The following is a 13,976-nucleotide window of genomic DNA, read 5'->3' on the forward strand; positions in this document are numbered from 1 at the left end:
AATCCTCCAAAGGCTTTCAGTTGCCCTAAAAACCAAATCAAACTTATAACGGTCCTTTCAGGGCTCTGTATGAACAGCTCATTTCTATGTCTTTGTCTCACACTGTTTTGCCTCTGATCTAAACACAAAGGTTTTCTTTCTGAATTTGAATATTTCAAGCTTGATCTGCCTCATGGATTTTGCATTTGATGTTTATTTGCCAGGAATATTCTTCCCCTTCCCATGGCTAATTTCTTCTTTTCTTTTCTTTTTTTTTTTTTTTGAGATGGGGTCTCACTCCGTCCCCCAGGCTGGAGTGCAGTTGCGCGATCTCGGCTCACTGCAACCTCCACCTCCCGGACGCAAGCAATTCTGCCTCAGCCTCCCAAGAAGCTGGGATTACAGGCAGTTGCCACGAAGCTCGGCTAATTTTTGTATTTTTACTAGAGATGGGGTTTCACCATGTTGGCCAGGCTGGTCTCGAACTCCTGACTTCAGGTGATCTGCCAGCCTCGGCCTCCCAAAGTGCTAGGATTACAGGCATGAGCCACCATGCCCAGCTGATTCTTCTTATCAGAAAGGTCTCAATGTCATTGTAGTGGATGATGTTGGTGCCCCACCCAGTTCCCTTTACCAAGCTGGCCTGCCCATAGCAGCTGCTGTGAGTGTTGATGGCTATGGACTCATAGTTAATTTATTTTCTAGAGAAATGTCCTGTATTAGTCTGTTTTCACACTGCTGATAAAGACATACCCAAGACTGGGTAATTTATAAAGAAAAAGAAGTTTAATGGACTCACAGTTCCACGTGGCTGGGGAGGGCTCATAATCATCTCAGAAAGTGAAAGGCATGTTTCACATGGAGGCAGGCAAGAGAAGAGCATGAGAGCAAAGTGAAAGGGGTTTCCCTTATAAAACCATCAGATCTCGTGAGACTTATTCACTACCGTAAGAATGGTCCACAGTGGGGGAACCGCCCCCATGATTCAATTATCTCCCAGTGAGTCCCTCCCACAACATGAGGGAATTATGGAGCTAGAATTCAAGATGAGATTTGGGTGGGGACACAGCCAAACCATATCATGCCCTCAGCCAAACAGAAGCTTGTGAAGTCACACACATCACTACCTTACCTGGGAGGTTACATATGTCACCATTTCCCACTTCCCCATGCTGGAGGCAACCCCATAGCCAATGACTGACTGAAATAAAAAGGGGAACAAAATGCTTACCTTGCCTTAAGTTGGGACCAATACAGTAGTCCCCCCTCACCTTATCTACTGGGAGGAATACATTTCAAGACCACCAGTAGATGCCTGAAACAGCAAATAGTACGTTTTTTTCCTATACATATGTATCTATGATAAAGTGTAATTTTAAAATTGGGCACAGTAAGGCTGGGCTCAGTGGCTCACACTTGTAATCTCAGCATTTTGGGAGGCCGAGGCAGGTGGATCGCCTGAGGTCAGGAATTCGAGACCAGCCTGGCCAACATGGTGAAACCCCATCTCTACTAAAAATATAAAATTAGCTGAGCATGGTGGCACATGCCTGTAATCCCACCTACTTGGGAGGCTGAGACAGGAGACTTGCTGGAACCTGGGAAGCGGAGGTTGCAGTGAGCCAGGATTGCACCATTGCACTCCAGCCTGGGCAACAAGAGTGAAACTCCATCTCAAAAAAAAAAAAAAAAAAAAAAAAATTGGGCAAGGGGCACAGTAAGAGATTAACAGAAATAATAAAAATAAAGCAATTACAATAATATACTGTAATAAAAATTATGTGAATATGGCCTCTTTCTCTCTAAAAATATCTTACTGTACTGTACTCAACCTTCTTCTTGTGATGATGTGAGATGATAAAATGCCTACATGATAAGATGAAGTGAGGTGAATGACATAGCCATTGTGACATAGCATTAGGCTAATACTGACCTTCTGACCATACATAAGAAGGAGGATCATCTGCTTCTTGGTGATTCTGGGTCATTGAGCAATGATGATGTGCATGGATGTCAGGAGCAATGACTAATAAGTTGGGTAGTATATACATCATGGATAATGCTGGATAAAGGCATGATTCATATCCAAGGCAGGACAGAATGGGATGGCCAAATATTTTATTATGCACTCGAACAACACAATTTAATACTCATGAATTGTTTATTTCTGGGATTTTCCATTTAATATTTTTGGACCACGGTTGACTGCAGGTAACTGAAACTGTGTAAAGCAAAACTGCAAATAATGAGAGACTACTGTACTGTGTTGCAACTCATGCTCCAAGGCTGCCTTTGGACCTGGCTAAGGTTAAACTATAGCTGAGATGGTATCTTTGCTTACCTTTGCAAGAAATTTGTCCATTTCATGTAAGTTATCAAGTTTATTGGCATAAAATTTTAATAATACTCCTCTTTTAATATCTGTAGAATTTGTAGTGATGTCACTTCTTTAATTTCGGATATTGGTAGTCTTCTGTCTTTTTTTCTTTTTTTAATTAACCTTCATTTATTTGGGTATGTCTTCTTTATTTCTTGATCACTTAATTTTATTGGTATTATCAGAGAACCAGGTTTTAATTTCATTCATTTTTCTGTATTGCTTCCCTGTTTTCTATTATGCTGATTTCTATTCTTATAATTATTATTTCCATTCTCTCATTTACTCTATTTTATTTTGTTTTTTATTAGTTTCTTGAGGTGGAAGCTAAGGTTATTGAGGCTGTGCTTTTCTAATATTGGTGTCTAGTACTATAAATTTCTTCTAAGTACTGCTTTATAGGTATCCCACAAATTTTGATTTTTTTCATTAATCTAAATTATAGGACTTTCCTTTTTTTTTTTTTTTTTTTTTTGAGGCGGAGTTTTCCTCTTGTTGTCCAGGCTGGAGTGCAATGGTGCGATCTTGGCTCACTGAAACCTCTGCCTCCCGGGCTCAAGCAATTCTCCTGCCTCAGCCTCTGGAGTAGCTGGTACTACAGGCACATGCCACCAGGTCCGGCTAATTTTATTTATTTATTTATCTATTTATTTATTTATTTTTGTTTTAGAGTCTCACTCTATCTCCCAGGCTGGAATACAGTAGTGTGATCTGGGCTCACTGCAACCTCCGCCTCCTGGTTCAAGCAATTCTCATGTCTCAGCCTCTGAGTAGCTGGGATTACAGGCACTTGCCACCACTCCTGGCTAATTTTTGTATTTTTAGTAAGATGGGGCTTTGCCATGTTGACCAGGCTGGTCTCGATCTCCTGACCTCAGGCAATCCAACCATCTCTGCCCACCAAAGTGCTGGGATTACAGGAGTAAGTCACCGCGCCCGGCGGATTTTACTTTTTTAGAGAAGTTTTAGGTTTCCAGAAAAATTGAGCAGACAGCTGGGCGTGGTGGCTCAGCATGTAATCCTAGCATTTTGGGAAGCCGAGGTGGACAGACAGATCGTTTGAGCCCAGGAGTTTAAGACCAGCCTGGGCAACATGGTGAAATCCCATTTCTACTAAAACTACATAAAAACAGCCGGGCGTGGTGGCTCAGGCCTGTAGTCCTAGCTGCTTGGCAGGCTGAGGTGGGAGGATTTCTTGAGTCCAGGAGGTCGAGGCTACAGTGAGCCAAGATTGCGTCACCACATTCCAGCATGGGCAACAGACGGAGAACCTATCTCAAAAAACAAACGAACAAAACAGACAAACAAACAAACAAAATACTGAGCAGAAAGTAGAGTTCTTATATACCTTTCCATCTGCACCCCATAGGGTTTTCTCTTATTGCTAACGTCATGCATAAGTATAGTGCATTTTGCACATTAATGAATCAATATTGATACATTAATATTAAAGTTCATAGTTTACATTAGGGTTCACTTTTTGTGTTGCGCAGTTCCTTAGGTTTTGACAAATGGTGCTTTCACTTTTTATCAGTTTAAAATGCTTAGAAATTTTCCTTTTGATTTATTCTTTGTCCCATGGGTGATCTGGAAGCTTGTTATTTAGTTTCCAAAAACTTGGAGATTTTCCAAATAGCATTCTCCTATAAATACCTAGTTTACTGAACTCTGGTCAAAGAACATAGTCTATATGATTGGAATCTTTTAAAATGTATTCGTGTTTGTTTTATGGCCTTGATTATGGTCTGTCTTTGTAATTATTCCATGTGAATCTGAAAATAATGTGTATTCTGCTGTTGACAGGTGGTCTGTTCTATAAATGTCAATTAGACAAGTTGGTTGATACTGTTGTTCAAACCTTCTGTATCGTTACTGATTTTCTGTCTGCGTGTGCTATGAATTATTGAGAGATAAGTGCTGAAATCATTAATTGTGGATTTATTCCCGTAGTTCTAAAACACTTGGAATCATGTATTTTGAAGCTCTGTTATTAGATATTTAAGACAGGGAATAGTGGAGGGCAGAGAATCTGATGCTGAGATCAGGAAGGAGACTGAGTTAGTTTTTTTTTTTTTTTTTTGAGACGGAGTCTCGCTCTGTCGCCCAGGCTGGAGTGCAGTGGCGCGATCTTGGCTCACTGCAAGCTCTGCCTCCCAGGTTCACGCCATTCTCCTACCTCAGCCTCCAGAGTAGCTGGGACTACAGGCGCCCGCCACCTCACCTGGCTAATTTTTTGTATTTTTAGTAGAGACGGGTTTTCACCGTGTTAGCCAAGATGGTATCGATATGGTGACCTCGTGATCCTCCCGCCTCGGCCTCCCAAAGTGCTGAGATTACAGGCGTGAGCCACCGCGCCCGGCCCTTTTTTTTTTTTTTTTATTACATATGTGATAACTGAAAATGAATCATGAAAGGATACCAATTGGGGAGAATCAAATAAACTGTTCACAGATGGCATGATTATCTATGTAGAAAATTCCAAGAAGTCAATTTTTTAAACTCTCCCAAAACTAATAAGTTATCATAGCAAGGTTGCTTGATACAGCTTAATATTTTGGAAGCCAATTGTTTTCCTACACGCTAGCAATAAACCACTGGAATTTGAAATTAAAAATACAGTGCTGTGTACATTCGTACCAAAAAAATGAAGTACTTAGGAATAAATCTAACAAAATATGGACAAGACCTAACAAAACTGATGAAAGAGAGAAAAGAAAATATAAATAAATAGATATTCTATGTTCATGAATAGGAAGGCTCACTATGATGTCACTAGATGTCAGTTCTTACCAATTGGATTTATAGATTCAATGCAATTCAGCCAAAATCTCAGTAAGTTATTTTGTGGAAATCAACAAACTGATTCTAAATTTTAGATGGAAAGGCAAAAGACCCAAAATAAAACAATACTGAAGATAGAGAATAAAGTAAGAGTACTGATCTACTGACTTCAAGACTTACTGCAAAGCTACAATAATCAAGAACAAACAGGTCAATGGAATAGAATAGAAGGTCCAGAAATAGGCTGGAGACGGTGGCTCACACCTATAATCCCAGCATTTTGAGAGGCCGAGGCAGGCGGATCACTTGAGGTCAGAAGTTCGAGACTAGCCTGGCCAACATGGTGAAACCCCATCTCTACCAAAAATACAAAAGTTAGCCAGGTTTGGTGGCATGCGCCTGTAATCTCAGCTATTCAGGAGGCTGAGGCACAAGCATCGCTTGAACCTGGGAGGTGGAGGTTGCCGTGACCCCAGACCACGCCACTGTACAATAGACTGGGCAACAGAGTGAGATTCTGTCTCAAAAAAAAAAAAAAAAAAAAGAAAGTCCAGAAATAGACCTCACCAATACAGTCAATTGATCTTTGACAAAGAAAAAAAAGCAATTCAATGGAGAAAGGATAGTCTTTTCAACAAATGGTGCTGGAATAATTGGACATCAACATGCAAAAAAATGGATCTAGACAATGGCCTTATTCCTTCATAAAAATTAATTAAAAACAACTCACAAACCTAAATACAAGATAGTCCATGACAAAACTTTTATAACATTTGAGAACATCTAGGTGATCTTCACTTAGCAATGAGTTTTTAGATTCAACACCAAAAACGTGATTCATGAATGAAGCAAGTGGTAAGTTGGACTGTTTGTTAAAATTAAAAATTTCTGCTCTGTGAAAGACACTATTAAAAGAATGAAAAAACAAGCCACAGAATGGGAGACAATATTTACAAAATACATATCTGATGAAGGATATGTATGTCAAATATAAAGAGTCTTAAAACTCAACATTAAAAAACAAGCAACCAATTGTACAACATGGTGACTACAGTTAATGACAATATATTGTATTTTTGAAAAATACTTATAGTAGATTTGTTTGTTTGTTTGTTTGTTTTTTGAGATGGAGTCTTACTCTGTCACCCAGGTTGGAATGCAGTGGCGCAATTTCAGCTCACTGCAACCTCTGCCTCCTGGGTTCAAGCGATTCTCCTGCCTCAGCCTCCCGAGTAGCTGGGATTACAGGCATGCACCACCACACCCGGCTAATTTTTGTATTTTTAGTAGAGATGGGGTTTCACCATGTTGGTCAGGCTGGTCTCGAACTCCCGACCTCATCATCTGCCTGCCTTGGCCTCCCAAAGTGCTGGGATTACAGGTGTGAGCCACTGCGCCCGGCTGAGAAGTATGTAAAATTTTATCTGCCAATTTTAAAAACCGCAAAATCATTTTCTAGTAAGGTTGAGCCAAGTTATATGTCTAACAGCAGTGTTTGAGAGTATCCATCTAACCTTAACTTCCTTGCAGTGAATAATTAAAAAAAAACAGGATGTGATATAAATGTGTGTATGTAACATATAATTATAAGCCAATTTGGATGGCAAAAAAAGAAAAGAAAAAAAAGAAAGGGGCTAGGGCTAGGATTTTCACTGCCAGAAAATAACCAGCAATCCAATTATGGCCCAAATAATCAAAAACAGGCAAAACGATGTGAATGGACACCTCACCAAAGAAGATAATACAGAAGGCAAACAAGCATGTGAAAAGGTGCTGAATACTACACAGTATTCCACTAAGGAATTGCAAATTATAACAACAAGAAAATACCATTATACATCTATGAGAATGCATAAAACCCAAAACACTGACAACAAATGCTGGTGAGGATGTGGAGAAACAAGAACTCTCAATCATTGCTGGGGGGAATGCAAAATACTACCTCCACCCTGGAATACAGTATGGCAGTTTCTTACAAAACCAGACATGCTATTAACATATAATCCAGCAATTGCACTCCTTGGTAGTCACCCAAATGAGTTGAAAACTTATGTTTACACAAATATAAAACATATATTTACACACACATAAAAATACATAGATGTCTATAGCAGCTTTATTCATAATTGCCAAAACTTGGAAGCAACCAAGAAGTCTTTCAATAGGTGAATGGAGGCCGGGCGCAGTTTCTCACATCTGTAATCTAAACATTTTGGGAGGCTGAAGGGGATGAATCACTTGAGCTCAGGAGTTCAAGACCAGCCTGGGCAACATGGCAAAACCGTGTCTCTACAAAAAATAAAAAAATTTAGCCTGGTGTGGTGGCATACACCTGTAGTCTCAACTACTCAGGGGCGCTGAAACAGGAGAATTGCTTGAATCCAGGAAGTCGAGGCTGCAGTGAGCTGAGATTGTGCCACTGCACTCCAGCCTAGATGACAGAGTGAGACCCTGTCTAAAAAAAAAAAACAAAAAAAACCACAGAGGAAAAGAAAAGGAAAAAATGTGAATGAATAAGCAAATACTATTCAGCCATAAAAAGATAGGAGCTGCTGGGAGCAGTGTAATCCCAGCACTTTGGGAGACTAAGGTGGGAGCGTTGCTTGAGCCCATGAGTTTAAGAGCAGCCTGGGCAATACAGTGAGACCCTGTCTCTAGCAAAAATAAAATAAAATATAATAAATAAATAAATAAATAAACAAACATGAACTATCAAGTCTTGAGAAGATATGGAGGAAACTTAAATACATATTGCTTAGTAAAAGAAGCCCATCTGAGAAGGCTGTATGCTGTATGATGCCAACTATATGACATTCAGGAAAAGGCAAAAACTATATAGACATTACAAGAAAAAAAAGAGTGGTTGCCAGAGGGGTGTGGGAGAGGCAGAGATGAATAGATGAACACAAGGGATTTTTAGGACAGTGAAACTATTCTGTATGATACTGTTAATAGTAAATACATGATAGAGTTCTGTTGGCAAACTCTATAAAACTGTACAACACCAAGAACAAGCCACAATGTAAACTACAGACTTTAGTTAATAATGTATCCATACTGGTTCATCAATTGTAACAAACACTAATGCAAGGGTCTAAAGCACATAAAATTGGAACAATACAGAGAAGATTAGGCCCCTGCACAAGCATGACACAAATTTGTGAAGTGTTCCATATTAAAAAAATAAATTTAAAAATAAAACAAAAAATAATTAGGGAAATTCTGGGGGTGACATGATATAAGATAACTTCTGTACTATCTGATCACTTTTCTTTCTCTTTAGAGACAGGGTCTCATTCTGTTGCCCAGGCTAGAGCACAGTGTTGTGACCATAGCTCACTGCAACCTCGAATTCCCAGGCTCGTACTGATCCTCCCCTCTCTGGCTCCCAAGCAGCTGGGATTACAGACATGAGCCACCATGCCTGGCTATTTTTTTTTTTTTTTAATTTCTTATAGAGACATGGTCTCACTATGTTGCCCAGACTGGTCTCCAATTCCTGGGTTCAAGTAATCCTCCTAACTTGGTCTTCCAAAACGATGGGATTACAGGCATGAGCCACTGTGTCCAGCCCCACTTTTCTTTAAAGCTAAAACTGCTTTAAAAAAAAAAAAAAAAAAGCCTATTGGAGTCGCTTTCAAGATGGCCAAAGAGGAACATTTCTGGTCTGCAGGTCTGAGCGAGATTGACGCAGAAGATGGGTGATTTCTGCATTTCCAACTGAGGTACCTGGTTCATCTCATTGGGACTGGTTGGACAGTGGGTGCATCCCACGGAGAGTTAACCAAAGCAGGATGGGGCATCGCCTCACCCGGAAAGTGCAAGGGGTTGGGGGATTTCCCTTTCCTAGCCAAGGGAAGCTGTGAGTGACTGTACCTGGAGGAATGGTACACTTCTGCCCAAATACTGTGCTTTTCCCATGGTCTTCGCAATTGGCAGACCAGAAGATTCCCTCCCATGCCTGGCTCAATGGGTCCCACACCCATGGAGCCCTGCTTGCTGCTAGCACAGCAGTCTGAGACAGACCTGGGATGCTGGATCTTGGTGGAGGTAGGGACGTCCACCATTGCTGAGGCTTGAGTAGGCAGTTCTATGCTCACAGTGTAAACAAAGTGGCAGGGAAGCTTGAACTGGGTGGAGCCCACTGCAGCTCAGCAAGGCCTACTGCCTCTCTAGATTCCACCTCTGGGGGCAGGCCATATCTAAACAAAAGGCAGCAGAGAGCTTCTGCAGACTTAAACTTCCCTGCCTGACAGCTCTGAAAAGAGCAGTGTTTCTCCCAGCATGGTGTTTGAGCTCTGAAAACCGACAGACTGCCTCCTCAAGTGGGTCCCTGACCCGCATGTAGCTTGACTGGGAGACACCTCCCAGTAGGGGCCGACAGACACCTCATACAGACGGGTGCCCCTCTGGGACGAAGCTTCCAGAGGAAGGATCAGGCAGCAATATTTGCTATTCTGCAGCCTCTGCTGGTGATACCCAGGCAAACAGGGTCTTCAGTGGACCTTGCTGAGTAGGCCAAGCCTCAGCAAACCCCAACAGACCTGCAGCTGAGGGGCCTGTCTGTTAGAAGGAAAACTAACAAACAGAAAGGAATAGCATCAACAAAAAGGACATCCACACCAAAACCCCATCTGTAGGTCACCAACATCAAAGACCAAAGGTAGACAAAATCACAAAGATGGGGAGAAACCAGAGCAGAAAGGCTGAAAATTCCAAAAACCAGAACACCTCTTCTACTCCAAAGGATCACAACTCCTCGCCAGCAAGGAACCCAAACTGGATGGAGAATGAGTTTCACGAGTTGACAGAAGCAGGCTTCAAAAGATCAGTAATAACAAACTTCTCTGAGCTAAAGGAGCATGTTCTAACCCATTGCAAGGAAGCTAAAAACCTAGAAAAAAGGTTAGATGAATGACTAACTAGAATAATCAGTGTAAAGAAGAGCTTAAATGACCTGATGGAGCTGAAAACCACAGTATGAGAACTTCGTGAAGCATACACAAGCTTCAATAGCCACTTCGATCAAGCAGAAGAAAGGATATCAGTGACTGAAGATCAAATGAATAAAATGAAGCTAGATGAGAAGTTTAGAGAAAAAAGAGTGAAAAGAAATGAACAAAGCCTCCGAGAAATATGGGACTATGTGAAAAGACCAAATCTACGTTTGATTGGTGTACCTCAAAGTGATGAGAAGAATGGAACCAAGTCAGAAGACACTCTTCAGGATATTATCCAGGAGAACTTCCCCAACCTAGCAAGGCAGGCCAACATTCAAATTCAGGAAATACAGAGAATGCCACAAAGATACTCCTTGAGAAGAGCAATCCCAAGACACATAATCATCAGATTCACCAAGGTTGAAATGAAGGGAAAAAAGTTAAGGGCAGCCAGAGAAAAAGGTCAGGTTACCCACAAAGGGAAGCCCATCAGACTAACAGCAGATCTCTCGGCAGAAACCCTACAAGCCAGAAGAGATTGGGGACCAATACAACATTCAACGTTCTTAAAGAAAAGAATTTTCAACCCAGAATTTCATATCTAGCCAAACTAAGCTTCATAAGTGAAGGAGAAATAAAATCCTTTACAGACAAGCAAATGCTGAGAGATTTTGTTACCACCAGGCTTGCCTTACAAGAGCTCCTGAAGGAAGCACTAAACATAGAAAGGAACAACCGGTACCAGTCACAGCAAAAACATGCCAAACTGTAAAGACCATCAATGCTATGAAGAAACTGCATCAATTAATGGGTGAAATAACCAGCTAACATCATAATGACAGGATCAAATTCACACATAACAATATTAACCTTAAATATAAATGGGCTAAATGCCCCAATTAAAAGACACAGACTGGCAAATTGGATAAAGAGTCAAGACCCATCGGTGTGCTGTATTCAGGAGATCCATCTCATGTGCAAAGACACATATAGGCTCAAAGTAAAGGGATGGAGGAAGATCTACCAAGCAAATGGAAAGCAAAAAAAAAAAAAAAAAAAGCAGGGGTTGCAGTCCTGGTCTCTGATAAAACAGACTTTAAATCAAAAAAGATCAAAAGGGATAAGGCCATTACATAACTGTAAAGGGATCAATTCAACAAGAGCTAACTATCCTAAATATATATACACCCAAAACAGGAGCACCCAAATTCATAAAGCAAGTTCTTAGAGACTTAAAAAGAGACTTAGACTCCCACACAATAATAATGGGAGACTTTAACAACCCACTGTCAATGTTAGACAGATCAAGGAGACAGAAAATTAACAAGGATATCCAGGACTTGAACTCAGCTCTGGGCCAAGCAGATCTAGTAGACATCTACAGAACTCTCCATCCCAAATCAACAGAATATACATTCTTCTCAGCACCACATCACACTTATTCTAAAATTGACAACATAATTGGAACTAAAACACTCCTCAGCAAATGTAAAAGAACAGCAATCACAACAAACTGTCTCTCAGACCACAGTGCAATCAAATTAGAACTCAGGATTAAGAAACTCACTCAAAACCGTACAACTACATGGAAACTGAACAACCTGCTCCTGAATAACTACTGGGTAAATAACGAAATAAAGGTAAAAATAAAGATGTTCTTTGAAACCAATGAGAACAAAGACACAACGTACCAGAATCTCTGGGACACATTCAAAGCAGTAAGTAGATGGAAATGTATAGCACTAAATGCCCACAAGAAAGCAGGAAAGATCTAAAGTTTATACCCCAACATCACAATTAAAAGAACTAGAGAAGCAAGAGAAAACAAATTCAAAAGCTACCAGAAGACAAGCAATAACTAAGATCAGAGCAGAACTGAAGGAGATAGAGACACACACACATAAAAAAACCCTTCAAAAAAATCGATGAATTCAAGAGCTGGTTTTTTGAAAAGATCAACAAAATTGATAGACTGCTAGCAAGACTAATAAAGAAAAAAAGAGAGAAGAATCAAATAGACACAATAAAAAATCATAAAGATGATATCAGCACCGATTCCACAGAAATACAAACTACCATCAGAAAATACTCTAAACACCTCTATGCAAATAAACTAGAAAATCTAGAAGAAATGGGTGAATTCCTGGACACATACACCCTCCCAAGACTAAACCAGGAAGAAGTTGAATCTCTGAATAGGCCAATAACAGGCTCTGAAATTGAGGCAATAATTAATAGCCTACCAACCAAAAAAAGTGAAGGACCAGATGGAATCACAGCTGAATTCTACCAGAGGTACAAAGAGGAGCTGGTACCATTCCTTCTGAAACTATTCCAATCAATAGAAAAAGAGGGAATCCTCCCTAACTCATTTTATGAAGCCAGAATCATCCTGATACCAAAAGCCTGGCAGAGACACAACAAAAAAAGAGAATTGTAGGCCAATATCCACGATGAACATCTATGTGAAAATCCTCAATAAAATATTGGCAAACTGAATCCAGCAGCACGTCAAAAAGCTTATCCACCATGATTAAGTGGGCTTCATCCCTGGGTTGGAAGGCTGGTTCAACATATGCAAATCAATAAATGTAATCCATCACATAAACAGAACCAAAGATGAAAACCACATGATTATCTCAATACATGCAGAAAAGGCCTTTGACAAAATTCAACCAGTCCTTCATGGTAAAAACTCTCAATAAACTAGGTATTGATGGAACGTATCTCAAAATAATAAGAGCTATTTATGACAGACCCACAGCCAATATCATACTGAATGGGCAAAAACTGGAAGCATTCCCTTTGAAAACTGGCACAAGACAGGGAAGCCCTGTCTCACCACTCCTATTCAACATAGTGTTGGAAGTTCTGGCCAGGGCAATCAGGCAAGAGAAAGAAATAAACGGTATTGAATTAGGAAAAGAGGAAGTCAAATTGTCTCTATTTGCAGATGACATGATTGTATATTTAGAAAACCCCATCATCTCAGCCCAAAATCTCCTTAAGCTGATCAGCAACTTCAGCAAAGTCTCAGGATACAAAATCAATGTTCAAAAATCACAAGCATTCCTACACACCAAGAACAGACAAACAGAGAGCCAAATCATGAGTGAACGCTCATTCAGGATTACTACAAAGAGAATAAAATACCAAGGAATCCAACTTACAAGGGATGTCAAGGACTCCTTCAAGGAGAACTACAAACCACTGCTCAACGAAATAAAAGAGGACACAAACAATGGAAGAACATTCCATGTTCTTGGATAGGAAGAATCAATATCGTGAAAATGGCCATACTGCCCAACATAGTTGATAGATTCAATGCTATCCCCATCAAGCTACCAATGACCTTCTTCACAGAATTGGAAAAATCTACTTTAAATTTTATATGTAACCAAAAAAGAGCCCGCATAGCCAAGGCAATCCTAAGCAAAACAAACAAAGCTGGAGGCATCATGCTACCTGACTTCAAACTATACTACAAGGCTACTGTAATGAAAATAGCATGGTACTGGTACCAAAACAGATATATAGACCAGTGGAACAGAATAGAGGCCTCAGAAATAACACCACACATCTACAGCCATTCAGTCTTTGACAAACCTGACGAAAATAAGCAATGGGAAAAGGATTCCCTGTTTAATAAATGGTGCTGGGAAAACTGGCTAGCCATATGTAGAATGCTGAAACTGGATCCCTTGCTTAAGCCTTATACAAAAATTAACTCAAGATGGATTAAAGACTTAAATGTAAGACCTAAAGGCATAAAAACCCTAGAAGAAAACCTAGGCAATACCATTCAGGACATAGGCATGGGCAAATGCTTCATGACTAAAACACCAAAAGCAATGGCAATGAAAGCCAAAATAGACATATGGGATCTAATTAAACTAAAC

General features: G+C 40.2%; 1 pseudogene; it reads left to right on the top strand.

The window, feature by feature from the left end:
• The first annotated feature begins 8,219 nt into the window (after positions 1–8,219).
• On the top strand, positions 8,220–8,317 carry LOC112128854 (U6 spliceosomal RNA; annotated as a pseudogene).
• The last annotated feature ends 5,659 nt before the right edge of the window (positions 8,318–13,976 follow it).

The sequence above is a fragment of the Pongo abelii genome, chromosome 15 (genome assembly GCF_028885655.2).
Source record: "Pongo abelii isolate AG06213 chromosome 15, NHGRI_mPonAbe1-v2.0_pri, whole genome shotgun sequence".
In the NCBI taxonomy this organism is placed as follows: domain Eukaryota; kingdom Metazoa; phylum Chordata; class Mammalia; order Primates; family Hominidae; genus Pongo; species Pongo abelii.